The sequence below is a fragment of the Vicugna pacos genome, chromosome 21 (assembly GCF_048564905.1).
Source record: "Vicugna pacos chromosome 21, VicPac4, whole genome shotgun sequence".
Taxonomy (NCBI): Eukaryota; Metazoa; Chordata; class Mammalia; order Artiodactyla; family Camelidae; genus Vicugna; species Vicugna pacos.
Genome location: NC_133007.1, coordinates 367546 through 384177, shown reverse-complemented (window position 1 = coordinate 384177; position 16632 = coordinate 367546). Strand labels below are relative to the sequence as shown.

General features: G+C 37.7%; 1 long non-coding RNA gene across 1 annotated transcript in view; it reads left to right on the top strand.

Annotated features, from left to right (window-relative positions):
* The first annotated feature begins 5865 nt into the window (after positions 1-5865).
* LOC140687998 (uncharacterized) overlaps positions 5866-16632 on the top strand; it is a 30317-nt gene continuing 19550 nt past the window's right edge. Inside the window, exons 1-2 of the long non-coding RNA XR_012062639.1 lie at positions 5866-6069; positions 6426-6560. This is a non-coding gene — a long non-coding RNA (uncharacterized lncRNA). The remainder of the gene's footprint in view (positions 6070-6425; positions 6561-16632) is intronic.

The window sequence follows — 16632 nt, the reverse complement described above, 5'->3', positions numbered from 1 at the left end:
TCATGATGGCAATACTGCAGATTGCTGACATTTTTTAGGGACTCTGTCTGAGATGACAGCAACCCCTCAAATTTAGGAGCTCTTCTCTAACTGATAACATCTCGCTAGAAATGAAGTTTTTATAATGTAACAGCTTCAGACGCTTAATGATGCCATAAATGCAAGGATGTTATATCTAAGCTCTTTAAATAAATCCTGTCATTGAAATAAAGGAAATACTATATTATAGCCCTCTATGACTTTGTTATCTTTGCTATCCATTTATCTGACTCTCTAAGACCAAAGAAAGCAAATACTAAGATTGATCATTACTACTATGTGGTACACGTATTTGTGGATGAAGACAATATTGAAATGCACTGTTTAAGATATTAAAATGGACACTAAACAGCTTCTTGACGCATATGCATGAACAGAACAGGGAGCTGGGTGCAGGGAGCAGACACTGAGCTTCCTGGATTAGAGACCCAGCTTAGCAGTCCAGCCCAGCAGTCCACATGTTTCATATTTATGTCCCAGCAAAATTAGCAGTGAGAGTCTTAAATGAACTTTGGGGACACTTGCAAACAGCTGTCATGATTACTATTGTGGGACACCAGGAAACTACAGTGTTTAGTTGGTATCTGTGCATAACCAGTTCTTTTCCACTAAAGCTTCTTGTAATTGCTGGTCCCACATCCAGGCTGAGGAATCATCTCATGTGGTGTTTGGGAGGGAGGTAAGTGGAGTCAGGACCCTTGTTAAGGCTGGGTGGGTAATAATCTGGTGCTAGTACAAGACAAAGGAAAGTAGGTCAGGTGGGAAGGAGAATGACTGGATTTAAACTTTGTTTCTTGAGTAAGCTAAATATATAACATCATGTCAAGTTACTTTGTTGTTTATATTCCATGTGCTGTCACCGAATAACTACTGAATTGTGGGGACAAAAATGCCTGGGTTTTAGAATTGACCCTGCCCCTAACCTGTCAGGGTCCAAGTTCCTCCGGGTGTCCAAAGAGGGGGCTGGACCATCAGGTGTCCCTCCACTGCAGCAGTTTGGGCACATGGGTGGACTAGATTTTTGCTGTGGAACACTGGCCCGGTTGTAGAACATTAAGCATCTGCAAGGCTCTCACCAGGTACCCACGGTGGTCCCAGGACTGTGACATCCAAGCGTTCCTTTCCACCCACGTTTGCAAATGACCCTCAAGGGGTTAATATTAATCCTGGGTGAGAATTATGAAAAATTATATGGTACCTCCATCCCTCCTGGCAAGTGAGGGCCCCTTATTTACAAATGACCATGAAGTGTTAGCACCAAATTTTATCAACAGAACATGTGAACATTTTGTGACAGTGACGCTCACCTGTTTGCTTCTGATTCCCAGTGCCACTTCAGCCTCCGTCAGAGGACCTCAGCTGCCCCAGTGATCAGGGCCTTCTGTACAGGGAATGGGCTCCTCCTCGAAGCACAGACAAGCAGCAGCCCTTAGGTCTCATCAGGTGAGCTGTTGTGGAGAGCACCCCAGTGGGAAGGGCTCAGGGTTGTCCTCATGGCATCTGAGTGTGACAGTCCTCCAAGAGTGTTACCAACCAGGAAGCTCACAGGAGCTCTGAGCTTCGTTGCCCCAAGTTTTTACTGCAGGCTTTATTACAAAACCATGATTTATTGGGTCACTACCGACATGGCTAACCCAAACCCTAACTGTAAGTCAAACCTTTCCTTAGCCCTAAATTTTGAGCCCCTTCCTCTCCTGGTGGCCACTCACTTGTCACAAAGCTCAAAGCCCCACTCCTCTAATCACATGGTTGGTGTCTCTGGCTGGCCAGTCCCCATCCTGAGTCATCTCATGAACACAAGCCATCCAAGGTTCCACCATGAATAGCAAAGACACTCTTATCTTGGGAAATTTCGAGGCTTTAGCGGTTGCTGCCTAGGAACTGGGAACAAAGACCTACCAAATTCTTCATTACATAGGAGTAAATGTTATATTTCATTTAAATTATAAAATAAGAGAGAAATTCTCACTGCTTTTCTGTATCTGCTGTTCGACACCGTTTCACTACACCACGTGATTGTAATGTCGCGCTCAGCATGTGTCTTCTCAGAGCACCAGCGCCGGCTGCTCCCCGGGGGCTTATGCTGTTTGGGCAAGGCTGCTGGGGGGATGGAGGCCAAGGACAACCGAGAAAACAAAAATAATCGTGCAAATAAGGAAACAATGTCAGATTGAAATGAAGAAATAACACAGTGTTGAGATGGGAGACTTGGGGGGAAGTGAGTTAAGAAAGCTATCTTTGAGTAGGTTACATGTGAGCTGAGATGGCGATAAGGAGGCTGGAATTTGAAGATCTGGGAAAAGTCACCCATGGAATAGAGGCAGCTTGTCCATTGGCCCCGAGGCACAAATGTGCTCAGCAGGTTTGTGGAGACACTGGAGCCAGCGCTGGTGAGAGTGATGAGACGCGAGGTTTAGAAGGGCATCAGGAGCACGGAAAGGAGTGTAGACTCTAAGCACAGTGAGAAGCAGTCATGATAGCTTAAGCACTTAAGTAATTTTCTCTCACTCACATTTTGCAAAGATAATGTGGAGAATGTATGGCAGGGACCCAGGAAGCAGGGAGGCCAGGTAGGAGGCTCTTGGATTGGGCCAGTTGAGAGATGGTGGGAGCCAATGAGGAATGCATTTGGGGAGTGGGGCTGACGGGATGCAGTTATGGGCTGGCTGTGGATGGTTAGGAGAAGAGGAGGGTCAAGGTAGCCCCAGGTCGGTCTGGAGCCAGGTGTCTGTTCTTTCTTATCTCAGTGCCCCATGCAGGTGCCCACCTACTTGGGCAAACCTCTTAACCTTCAAAGTGAGGGTTTTAAAACACTGAAGTCTATTTGTTGTTTCACATTTTATGGAAAGATTCAAACATGTACAGAAATAGAGAGAACAGTACAGCCAGCCTGCCTGGGTGTTATCAGTCACCCAGCTCCAGAATTATATACTCAGAGTCACTGTTGTTGCATCTTTCATCTCCATCTCCTCCCCTCCCCCACTATGGGGTCATTTTGAAGACAATCCTACATAGCTTAACCTTTCATTAGTGAAATGACAAGGTCTCTTTCAAATAAAATTGGAATATTCCTTTTTTTTAGGGTTACAAAATAATTCCCTGCTTGTCACAAAAATACACTTTTAAGTAGTTTTGGGGTTGAAATCAAGATCCAGACAAGATTCAGACATTGCAGCTAGCATATCTCTCAAGTGCGTTCTAATCTATAATTTTCCTGTTTCTCATTTTCCTTGAAATTGCTGAGGGGTTTCTCTATTTCCTGTTTGGCTGATTTCATTCTCCCCTATGGTGTTAGACTTGTTTCTCCATCCTATGTATTGGCTTTAGCTAAGTGATTTAATCCTCCCCTAAAAGCTTGATCTGATTGAGGTTCAACTTTGTGCAAAAATAATTGTTATGTGAAGTTTTGTACTCCTGTCATAAGGTACATAATATTACATTTGACTCTCTTTTTTGTGATGACAGCAGCCAATAATGATTGTCACCCGGGATCATTATTTCATAAGGAATTTTATTTCATGTGGTCATACTCTAATTTCCTCCCTCAATTATCAGCAGGATCACAGTCATGAAGAGGTACTTTCTCCTTAACCCGGGTTATCCTTTAGAACACAGTTTTAAAGGAGGATATTTGTTAATATGTAAATATTTAAAATTGATAATTTTTTTTTCTTTTTAATTTTTTTTTCTAATGGAGGTACTGAAGATTGAATCTAGGACCTTAAGCATGCTAAGCACACACTCTGCCACTGAGTGTACCCAATCCCCCTTGAGATTCATATTTATATGATATCTTCCTTCTGTTATTTTTGTTTTATGTTATACAGAATTTGAAGGCAGGGCAATGGGTTTGACCACTCTTTAATCATTCTTTATGGGCTTTTGGGGTTTGTGTGTGTGTTTGTGTTTGTAAAGAAAACAATTTTCCTACTATTTTAAGTATGTATTGCTAAGGCAATTATGTTGATCTTTTCCCTGATCCTGGTCCATGTATTCCCATGTTACTTCCCACTAGTGGCCCCATGACCTCTGTGACAAGACTAGTATGTCGTTAATCCATGTGGAAGGAGATCTGAAGAGATTTATTCAAGGAGATGAAATTTGTAGACAATGTATTGGAAAGTATTGTGAAAGTTGTTTGTTAAGAGAAGGTCTGAGGTTGAATTATTAAATGCACAGAAATCTAAGCTATGAAAAACCAAGACAATTATTAACTCCAGGAAAACGAAGTAGGGAAGAAAAGGTAAGACTAGCACAAATTGCTACAGCTTTGAATAGTCTGTACAGAGTAATAATAATGTAAATCAAGGATACTGAGCTGATGAAAATTATAATGTAATTGTATCAAAAGGTTGGAAGAATGAAGGTCTGGGTGTGTAGATGAGATGGGGTTTGAAAGAGAGCTGAATCCTCATTTTCCAAAATAGAAAGTTAAATAGGTGATACATAAAGCTGAAAAAGTCAGTAGGCTGTGTTACAAGGATATTAGTCAGAGAAAGGGAGTAAGTATTCCAAGAGTCAGCAGTAGGAGCTGAACGTGGTTGTTTCTGGCCAGGAAATGGGGCGGTTGATGGGAACTGCTCCTTTTTACAATCGGTGTTTGAGAACTGTTTGACTCTTTATTAAATGTATGGCATTACTTTGATAAAAAGAAATCAAAGCTGAATTTTGAAAAAAAAATTGGGGTGCTTTTGACAGAGAGAGATAACAATCAGGCAAAACTACATTTGAAGGGATCCTCATTATTCCTTGCCTTTCAGCAAGGACTAGGAGGCAGATATCTGTTTAAGGTTCAAAAATTCTGACTGACCTTCCTGCCGACTTGTAACCTTTGGAAGTAATGAACTCCCCGTCACTGTAAATATCCAGGCAGAGGCTGCCTGACCAGCTCTCTAACTGTAGCAGGGTGTGTTTACCATTGGGCAGTTAGAGCAGGCAACTTCTAACATTCTTTCAGTTTTGAATTTGGCATTTTCAGGATGGATAGTTGATAAGAATGTATTACAAAAAGCTTAACAAGAAAGAGTCCAAGACATCTCAAACCCATTGCCAGGGTATTCTCTGCCAGACACCATCCTGAGCCTGCCACCCGTGAGCCAGGCCACAAAGCCCAGTCACATGAGAATGAACACACTTTTTCGCTCCTATCTGATTTGGCATCGGGCTCAGCCCTTTTCCCCATGGAATGGTCCATGCCCAGGGCTCTGACTATGGAGCTGGTCTCACAGCAGCCCTGTGAGTGCTGGTCCAGCCTCCGGGGTTCCTGCGTGAAGTTTTCCAGGATTCCAGGCTATTCTCGGAGCTGAGTCCCCCCTAGGCTAAGCCCACGGAACTCATCTCAGCTCCAGACTGAGCCGGAAGCCTCAGAGAGAACTCAGAGCTGAGGAAATCCACAGGTTTTACCCAGCACTGCCAAGTCATCAGTGAGCCAGTTGAGGGAAGGTTCAGCAACAGCAAGACACACCTGAGCCGCCGTCTCATTGTTCCACCTCATCCCTAAACTCTCTGTGTCTGCCTGTCTGTGTCGGTCTCCCTTTTAGGATCAGCCTGGCACCACTTAATGCCCTGCCTCCTTTCTTCTAATCTTGCCTCCCTGGCCTGTTCCATCTACTCCAGGTTAACTGAGAAGAGGTTTTAAAACCTAGGAACAACAGACGTGCTAGATACAAAGAATACAGGGCAGTGCCTTCCTCAGTCACATCCCTCCTGCCCTCTCCCATTCCCACAATGAGTTTTATAAATATTTTGTCAGACAGACATTGCACTCCCAGTTGTTATCATTATCAGCCATTTCCTTATTATCTGTGGTTTACGATGTATTTGCTCCAGGGACATTCCCGAGATAAGGCAGGAGCAGATGACTGAGCCACTTGTTGATGTCCACTTGTGTCAAGCCTGTTAAGAATGATTTTTGGGGGGATTTGTTGAATGTGCCAGACTGTCCAGTGAGTGGTGATGATCCCCTGCATCTGCTCTGGAGTCAGCCTCGTCCTCTCCTTTGCTCTGTTCTCATTTATCTCTCTTCAGCAGGTGAGCCAGTGATCTGTACTTCTATGATACATAAAACACTTCTTATTTCACGGTAGAATTTGGGGGCTGCTATGAAAACGCATATGTTTTAAGAGTGAATTGAGTCGGAGGATTAAACTTAAAGCCCCCTTGATTTAGAATCAGAAATTAATATGATGGAGGGAGGGTATAGCTCAGTGGTAGAGTGCATGTCTAGCATGCATGAAGTCCTGGGTTCAATCCCCAATGCCTCCATTTAAAAACAAATAAATAAACCTAGTTATGCCCCCCAAAAAAGAAAAAAATAAATTAACATGAGGATGAAGCTACAGAGTGATTATTTGTGTCTTCTGAAACTTCCTTCTGTCTTTCTGCAGGAAATTCTAAGGAGAGAAGTTCAGAATCTACTTTGCTTGGCTGGGCTATTACACTCAGATGCTCCTCCTGGCAGCAGTCGTGGGGGTGACTTGCTTTCTGTGTGGATATTTTAATCAAAATAACTGTACCTGTGGGTAATTGTCTTTATTCCTTGTTACCGTTCTTACTTAACTTAGAATGACATTCTCCAGGAGCATCCATGTTGCTGCAAATGGCCCTAAATTGTCAGTTTTTATGGCCGAGTAGTATTCCATTGTATAAATATACCACTTCTTTAGCCAGTCATCTGCTGATGGACATTTAGGCTGTATCCATGTCTTGGCTACTGTAAATAGTGCTGCTATGAACATTGGGATGCAGGTGTCATCCTGAAGTAGGGTTCCTTCAGGATACATGCCCAGGAGCAGGATTCCTGGGTCATATGGCAAGTCTATTCCTAGACATTTGAGGGAACTCAATACTGTTTTCCACAGTGGCTGCACCACACTGCATTCCCACCAGAAGTGTAGGAGGTTCCCCTTTCTCCACAGCCTCTCTAGCATTTGTCATTTGTGGATTTTTGAATGATGGCCATTATGACTGGTTTGAGGTGATACCTCATTGTAGTTTTGATTTGCATTTCTCTGATAATTAGTGACATTGAGCATTTTTTCATGTGCCCATTGATCATTTGTATGTCTTCCTTGGAGAATTGCTTGTTTAGGTCTTCTGCCCATTTTTGGTTTAGGTTATTTGGTTGTCTCTTATTAAGTCATTTGAGCTGCTTATATATTCTGGAGATCAAGCCTTTGTCAGTTTCATTTGCAAAAATATTCTCCCATTCTGTAGGTTGTCTTTTTTTTTACATATGGTGTCCTTTGCTGTGCAGAATCTTGTAAGTTTCTTTAGGTCCCATTTGTTTATTCTTGCTTTTATTTCTATTGCTTGGGTAGACTGCCCTAAGGGAACATTTCTGAGATGTATGTCAGATATTTTGCCTGTATTTTCTTCTAGGAGGTTTATTGTATCTTGTCTTATGTTTATCTTGCTGAAGAGACTGTCTTTATTCCATTGTATATTCTTGCCTCCTTTGTCGAAGATTAGTTGACCAAAAGTTTCTGGGTTCATTTCTGGGCTCTCTATTCTGTTCCATTGGTCTATATGTATGTTTTTGTACCAATACCATGCTGTCTTGATGACTGTAACTCTATAGTATTGTCTGAAGTCTGGGAGAGTCATTCCTCCAGGCTCTTTCTTTTTTTTCTTCAGTAATACCCTGGAATTTCTATGTCTTTGATGGTTCCATATAAATTTTATTGTGATTTGTTCTAGTTCTATGAAATATGTCTTGGGTAATTTTACAGGGATTGCATTAAATCTGTATATTGCCCTGGGCAGTGTGACCATTTTAACAATATTGATTCTTGCAATCCAAGAGCTTGGGATACCTTTCCATTTTTTAAAGTCTTCTTCAATTACCTTCGCCAATGGTTTATAGTTTTCTGTGTAAAATTCTCTCACCTCTGTGGTTAGATTTATTCCTAGAAATTTTATTACTTTGGGTGCTATTTTAAAGTGTTTTATTTCTTTACTTCCTTTTTCTGTTGATTCATCATTAGTGTAAAGAAATGCAACTGATTTTTGAACATTAATCTTGTAACCTGCTACCTTGCTAAATTCTTCGATCAGCTCTAGTAGTTTTGGTGTGGACCTTTTAGGGTTTTCTATATATAGTGTCATGTTATCTGCATGTAGTGACACTTTTACCTCTTCTTTTCCAATTTAGACCCCTTTTACTTCTCTTACTTGCCTGATTGCTATGGTCAGGACTTCCAAGTCTATGTTGAATAAGAGTGGTGATAGTGGCATCCTTGTCTTGTCCCAGAATTTAGTGAGAAGCTTTTGAGGTTTTCACCGTTCAGTGCTATGCTGGCTGTAGGTTTGTCATATATAGCTTTCATGATGTTGAGTTATGTTCCCTCAATACCCACTTTGGTGAGAATTTTTATCATAAATGGGTGTTGAATTTTATCAAAAGCTTTTATGCATCTATTGAGATGATCATGTGGTTTTAGTCCTTTCTCTTGTTGATGTGAAGTATTACATTGATTGATTTGCATATGTTGAACCACCCTTGTGTCCCTGAGATGAACCCCAATTGAGCATGTTGTATAATCTTTTTTATGTGCTGTAGAATTCTATTTGCTAGTATTTTGGTAAGGACTTTTTTTGCATCTGTGTTCATCAGTGATATTGTTCTGTAATTCTCTTTTTTGGTGGTGTCTTTGCCTGGTTTTGGTATCAGGGTGATTGTGGCTTCATAGAATGAATTTGGGAATATTCCTTCTTTTCAATCTTCTGGAAGAGTTTGAGAAGGCCTGGTATGAGTACTTCTTTGTATGTGTGGTAGAATTCCCTGGTGAAGCTGTCCAGTTCTGGATTTTATTTGTAGGGATTTTTTTTATTGTTAATTCGATTTCATTCCTAGTGATCATTTTGTACAAGTGGTCAGTTTCTTCTTGATTCAGTTTTAGTGGACTGTATGTTTCCAGAAACTTGTCCATCTCCTCTAGGTTATCCCTTTTTTTATGTAGTTTTTCAGGATATTCTCATATGATAGTCTATATTTCTATGTTATTTGTTGTAATTTCTCCATTTTCCTTTCTTATTTTGCAAATTTGTGCTCTCTCTTTTTTCTTCTTTGTGAGTTTGGCCAGAGGTTCTCGATTTTATTTACTCTTTCAAAAAATTGCTTTTGGTTTGATTGATTATTTTCTCTATTTCTTTAATCTCTATTTTATTTATTTCCTCCCAGATCTTAATTATTTCCTTCCTTCTGCTGACTTTTTGGGTGTTTTTACTCTTCAGTATCTAGTTCTTTTAACTGGTGGGTTAGATTGTTTTTTTGAAATTGTTCTTCATTTTTGAGGAAGGCCTGTATCGCCCTAAACTTTCCTCTTAGCACTGCTTTTGCTTTGTCCCATAAGTTTTTTGTGGTTGTTTTCATTTTCATTTGTCTCAATGTATTCCTTAATTTCAACTTTGATTTCATCATTGACCCATTTTTTTTTAATAGCATGTTGTTTAATCTCTATGCTTTCCTTTTTTTTTATGCTTTGTTTCTCTGAAGAGATTTCTAGTTTCAATGGCATTGTGGTCAGTAAGGATACTTGAGATAATTTCTATCTTCTTAAAATTTTTGAGGCTTCTTTTGTGACCAAGTACATGATGAATCCTAGAAAATGTTCCACGCACACTTGAAAAGAATGTATATCCTATTTTGGGGGGTTGTAATGCTCTGAAAATATCCACTAAATCTAATTTTTCTATTGTATCATTTAATTTCTCTGTTGCCTTATTTATTTTTTGTGTGGAAGATCTGTCTAGTGATGTTAATGTGGTGTTAAAACTTCTGACAATGATTGTATTCCCATCAATTTCCCCGTTTATCTCTGTTAGTAGTTGTTTTATGTACTTAGGTGCTCATGTTGGATGCATATATATTAATGATTGTAATATCCTCATCTTGTATTGCTCCTTTAATCATTATAAAATGCCTTTATTTATCTTTCTTTATGGCCCTTGTTCTAAAGTCTATTTTGTCTGAAATCAGAACTGCTATACCTGCTTTTTTGGAGTTTCCATTTGCATGGAATATCCTTTTCCGTCCATTCACTCTCAATCTATATGTTTCCTTCTCCCTAAAATGTGTCTCTTGTATGCAGTTTATTGAAGTTTTTTGCTTTATTATCCAGTCTGCCACTCTGTCTTTTGACTGGAGCATTTAGTCCATTATCATTTAGAGTAATTAATGATAAATGAGTGTTTATTGCTATTTGAACTTTTATTTGCAGTTGATTTCATATTTCTTCTTTGTTCCTTTCTTCTTCCTTTTGTGGTATGGTAATTTTCCTTTCTGTTATCTTGGATTGTATTTAGTTTTTGTTACTCACTTGTAAGTTTTTGGCTTGTAGTTACACTTTTTTGTAAGTCTGTTAAGCAATTACTGTAACTGTGTGTACTAAACAGATAGTAATGCAATCTCTAACCCATCCTACCTAGAACGAAAAATTTAAGAAAAAAGAAGAAAGAAAAAATACTCTATATTTTCTTGCTTCCCTCTCCCACTCAATGATTTAGATGTCTTCTTTTACAATTTCATGTTCATTCTATTTGTAATTCATGGTAGTTATCACCTTTCCAGTTATGAGCTCTCATTTCTGTATCATCCTGCTTCTTTTTTATTTAGAGTGTACCTTACAATATTTCTTTTAGCATGGGTTTAGTGTTGCTAAAGTCTTTTAGTTTTTCTTCTCTGTGAAATTCATTACCTCTCCCTCTGTTCTAAAGGATAGCCTTGCTGCAGAAAGTATCCTAGGCTGCATCTGTTTTTTCATTCAGGACTTTGTATATATCTTTCCACTCCCTTCTGGCCTACAGTGTTTCTGTAGAGAAATCAGCTGAGAGCCATCTCTTGTAACTCACTCTTTGTTTTTCTCTTGCTGCCTTTAGGATCATTTCTTTATCCTTCAGTCTGGCCATCTTGATTTTGTTATGTCTTGGTGTGTGTCTCTTTAGGCTTTTCCTGTTTGGGAACCTCTGAGCCTCCTGTACTTGGGTGTCTGATTCTTTCTTTATGTTTGGGAATTTTTCAGTTATGATTTCTTTAAATACCTTCTCCATCCCCTTTGTTCTTTCTTCCCCTTCTGGAACTCTTATGATGCATAGATTGGCATGCTTTATATTATCCCATAGGTTCCATATATTGTTTTCATTGTTTTTTATTTTTTTCTCTCAACTATTCTGATTGTGTGCTTTCTGTTGTCCTGTCTTCTAGGTCACTTATTCGTTCCTTTGCATTATCTAGCCTGAGTTGTACTGCCTTTAGGTCAGATCTCATTTCAGCCAATGAATTTACCAATTCTACTTGGCTCTTCTTTATAGCTACTATTTTGTTTTTGACATATTTTATGTCTCTAAATACTATCTCTTTTAGTTCCTTCAGTAATTCGATCACTTCTTTTTAGAAATCTTGATCTAATAGGCCATTAATATCTATTTCATTGATCATTCTTTCAGGGGATTTCTCTTTCTCTTTTAATTGGGAATACTTTCTCTGCTTCTTCAACTGCTCATATCTCTCTGGCACTGTGGCTTAAGGAGTATCAGTTATCTATTGTGGCCCTTAAAGGGGTTTATTTCTTTATCTATCTAAGGCCTATGCTGGAATAAAACTTAAAAATGAAAGAGAGAAATAGAATTTTAAAAGAATGGAGGAAAAGAAGGTTTGAAAACAGTGTATAATCAATAATAGAAGAGCAAGTTGAAGAAGAATAGGAATCGAGTTGAGATGTCTTTTTAAAACCTTAATGCAAAGAAGAAAAAACTCAAAACACAATATTTAAAACCTGTGAATAATCAATAACAGATCAAATCCAAGAGAATTAAAAATGAAATGAGAATTGTAAACATATAGAACTGTTTAAAAAGTAAAGATTAAAAAGCTAATAGAAAATAAAACAGGTATAAAAAGATTTTAAAAACAAAGATGTGTTCTCCTAGAGATTGAACGCTCTTAATGGTTTTATTGAGAGGTCTTTGTGTCTTCTCCCTGTTTCATGAACTCAGCTTGCTCTGTTGGCCCCCTCATCTGTGCTGCTCACAGTGTCCATTGGCAAGAAGACTGCACCCCTCCAACACTGGGTCAGGTGCTGCTCTCCTTCGCGGTGGGCGGGTGGGTCACTCCCCGTTCGGATGCCACAGTCAGTGCTGTGTCAGTTGCTCCATAGGTGGGCTCAGCTTCAAGAATAACAGGTTTATGGAGATATAATTCACATACCGTAAAATGCAGCCTTTGAAAGTGTGCATTAGGGTTTTATGTACATTTCAGGGTTGTGTAGCCATCACCCCCAAAAGGAACCAGTACCCTTTAGTAAGTCAGTCCCTAACCTTCCTTTCCCTTAGCCCTCAACAGCCACCACTCTACTTTCTGCCTCTACAGGTTTGCCTGTTCTAGGCATTTCATATAAGTAGAACCATACAGTATGCTGCCTTTTTTGATTATCGTCTTTCATTTAGTGTGACGTTGTCAAGGCTCATCCATAGTGTAGCATATATCAATACCCAAATTCCTTTTTGTATTCAAATAATATGCCGTAGTTATAAATACACCACATTGCTTATCCATCCATCAGTTGATGATGAATAATTCTGCTGTAAATGCTCATGGACAAGTTTTTGTGTGAACACATATTTTCACTTCTCTTCAGGATATATCAAAAAATGGAATTGCTGGGATGTATTCTGCTTTTAACATTTTGAGGAATTGCTAATATAGCTTTTAAAGTGACTGAAGCATTGTATATGTCCAGAAGTAATGTATGAGGAGTCCAGTTTCTCCAAATCCTCATCTACACTTTTTATTACTGGGTTTATAGATTCATATTTATATATCATATATCATATATATTTGTCATCCTAGTTGGTATGAAGTGGTATGTCATTGTGATTTTGATTTCTGTTTCCCTAATGCCTACTGATGTTGAACATCTTTTTATGTGCTTAGTTCCCATTCGTATGTCTTCTTTGGAGAAACATATATTCAAATTCTTTGCCCATTTTAATTACATTTGTCTTTGTATTGTCATGTTTTAAGTCTTCTTTGTCTATTCTGGATAAAAGTCCCTTATCAGGGAAAATTTTGGAAATATTTTCATCCATCCTGTGGATTGTCTTCTTACTTTCTTGATGAAGTCCTTTGAAGCACAGAAGTTTTTAATTTCACTGAAGTCCAGTTTACTTGATTTTTTTCTTTTGTTGTTTGTGCTTTTGGTGTCATATATTACAAGTATTTGTAATCCAAAGTCCTGAAGATTTCCTCATTGTTCATTTTCTAAATGTTTTATAGTTTCAGGTCTGTGATTTATTTTGAGTTAATTTCCATAAATGGTGTTAAGATAAAAGTTCAGTTTTCTTTCTTTCCAGGTGTATGTACAGGTGTCCCAGCATCATTTCTGTAAAGATTATTTTTCCCCATTGGATTGTCATGGCACCTTTGTCAAAAATTAAATGGCTGCATGTAAGACTTTGTTTATGGTCTCTTAGTTCTTTTCTCTCAATCTATTTTTCTGTCCTTTCTGCAAGTACCACACTGTGTGGATCACAGTTTTGTTAGTGAGTTTTGAATTTGGAAACTTCAAAACTTTGTTATTTTTCAAGATTGTTTTGACTGTTTTGGGTATCTTGCATTTACATATTAGTTTTAGGAACAGCTTGTTCATTTCTGCCAAAAAGCCAGAGCTGCATTGAATGTATAGGTCATTTTGAGGACAATGGCCATCCTAACAATAATAAGGCTTCTGATCCATGAACACAGAAGAGCTTTCCATTTATTTTAGGTCATTTTTAACTTCTATCAGTAGTATTTTAGTTTTCAATATACAAGGTTCAGATATTTTTCTCAGTATTCCACATATTTTTTTCTTAATATTACTAATTATTTTATTCTTTTTGATGCTATTGTAAATGAAAAGGTTTCCTTCATTTTATTTTTAGATTATTCACTGCTGTTGAATAGAAATGTAATTACTTTTCATATATTCATCTGTGTCTTACAATTTTGGTCAGACTGGGTTATTAATTCTAAGAGGATTTTTCTTTTCTTTTCTATTTTTCCTTTGTGGATTCCTTGTGATTTCAATATATAATATCATGTCATCTGGAATCAAAACAGTTTTATTTCTTTCTTTCTAATCTAGAGGCTTTATTTTCTTTGTCTGATTGATTTGACTAGAACCTCTAGTACAATGTTGATTTTGGGAGGGAATAATTCAGTGTTTCTGCATTATGTATGATCTTTGCTTCAGGTTTTTCATAGATGTTCTCTGTCAAGTTGAGGAAGTTCTATTCCTAGTTTTTATCCATTATTCTATTAATATGGTGTATTACATGAATTGACTTTTGTATGTTGTACTGCCTTTGCATACCTGGATACATCCCACTTAATGGTGGTCTATTTTATATGTTACTGTTTTGGATTTGCTTGTATTCTGTTGAGGATTTTTTGCATTTATACTCATAAGAGATAGTCTTTAGTTTTCTTGTGATCCCTTTGTCTGGTTTTCGTATCAGTGTGGTACTAGTCTCATTGAATGAATTGGGAAGTGTGCCCACCTTTTTATTTTCAGACGAATTTGTGAAGCATTTTTTGTTTGTTTTTGTTTTTGTTTTTGTTTTTTCTTTAAGTAGTTGATGGAATTCACCAACAAAGCCATACGGTCCTAGCATTTCTTTGTGTGAAAGTTTTGGATTGCTATTTCAGTTACTACTTACTGTAGGATTATTTGAGTTTTCTATTTCTCCTTGAATTAGCTTCAGTCATTTATGTCCTTCTAGGAATTTATCCATTTCATCTACATTATCTCATGTATTGGCTATATAATTATCCATGGTATTCCCTTACATTCCTTGTTATTTTTGTAAGGGCAGTAGTGACATCCTTCCTTTCATTTCTCATTTTAGTAATTTGAATCTTCTCTCTTTTTTTTTTTCAGTACTAGATAAAATTTGTCAATTTTATTGATCTTTTCAAAGAACCAACTATTCCTTTTGTTGATTATTCTCTATTGTTCATCTATTGTCTATTCCATTTATTTCTGCCTTTAGTATTTTGATTAGAATGTTTAATTCATTTACATTAATGTAATTTCTTATCAGATTGAAGTTACAACTGCTGTCTACTTTCTATATGTCTTTTTTTCCCATTCCTCTATTACTACACATTTTTGTACAAAGTAAGCATTTTCAAGTGTGTCATTTTAATTTGTTTATTTTATCTTTTTCTTCTCCTCCTCCTCTTCCTCCTCCTCCTTCTCTTCCATTGCCCTGGAGATTATAATTTACATCTTGTTTTAAAGCAATCTAGTTGACATGAATACCAACTTAATTTCAACAGTACACAAAAACTTTGCTTTGGTATCAGTCTTTTCCCTCCCCCTCCTCATGCTGTCACTGTCATACAAATTGCACCTTTATGCATTTATAAGCTCATCTACACAGTTTCATAAGTATTGTTTTATGCAGTTGTCCTTTACATCAAATAGAACAAAACATTTACATGTAATACTCGATTTATACTGTTTTATTTTTTTACTCATGTAGTAGTGCTCTTTATTTTTCAGGCAAGTGTCCTTTCATTTACACCTGCTGGACTATCCTTAGTATTTCTTGTAGGGCAGGCCTGCTAGCAATGAATTCTTTCAGATTTTGTTTTTGTAGGAGTGTCTTAATTTCTCCTTTAATTTTTTTTAAAGAATCATTTTGCTGGCTATAAAATACTTGGTGACAGTCTTTTCCTTTTATCTCTTTGACGATACCATCCACTGCCTTCTGGTCTCCATGGTTTTTGATGAGAAATCAACTGTCTTACTGAGGAGCCTTTCTATATGTTGAACCACTTTTCTCTTTCAGCTGTCAAGATACTTTATTCTTGTCTTTTGACACACTGAGTCTGATGTGCCTATTTTAGATGTCTCTACGTTTATAGCACTTGGAGTTTGTTGAACTGCTGGGATGTACAAATTAATGCTGTCATCAAATTTGGGAAGTTTTCAGCCATTATTTCTTTATATATTCTTTCTGCCCCTTTTTTTTCTCTCCCTCCTTCTGGCGCTCCCATTATGTGTGTATTGATATTGTTGATGGTGTCCCACCTATCTCTGACACAGTGCTCTATTTTTTTTTTATTCCTTTTTCTTTCTGTTCCACAGACTGGATAATTTCAGTAGTTTTAATTTAACTGACTTTTTCTCCAACAAGTTCATATCTACAGAGAAACCTCTTATTGAAGTTTTTATTTTAGTCATATTTGTATCTCTAGAATTTCTAGTTGGTTTTTATTATAAATTTTATTTATTGATATTCTCTGTACAATGAGATGTGCACATAATTTAATCCTTTAGGCATGGTTTCTGTTAGTATTTTGAACATGTGTGTAATTGCTTATTTATATCTTTGTCTAGTAAGTCCAGTGTCTGGGCTACCTCAGGGAGTTTCTATTGACTACTTTTTCCCCATCTGTTATGACCAAACATTTCTGTTTCTTTGTACATCTTCTAATTTTCTGTTGAAAACTGGACATTTAAAATATTACAATGTGGCAGATCTGAAAGCCAGATTTTCCCCATCTCAAGGGTTTATTGTTGCTTCCATTGTCATTGCTGCTGCAGC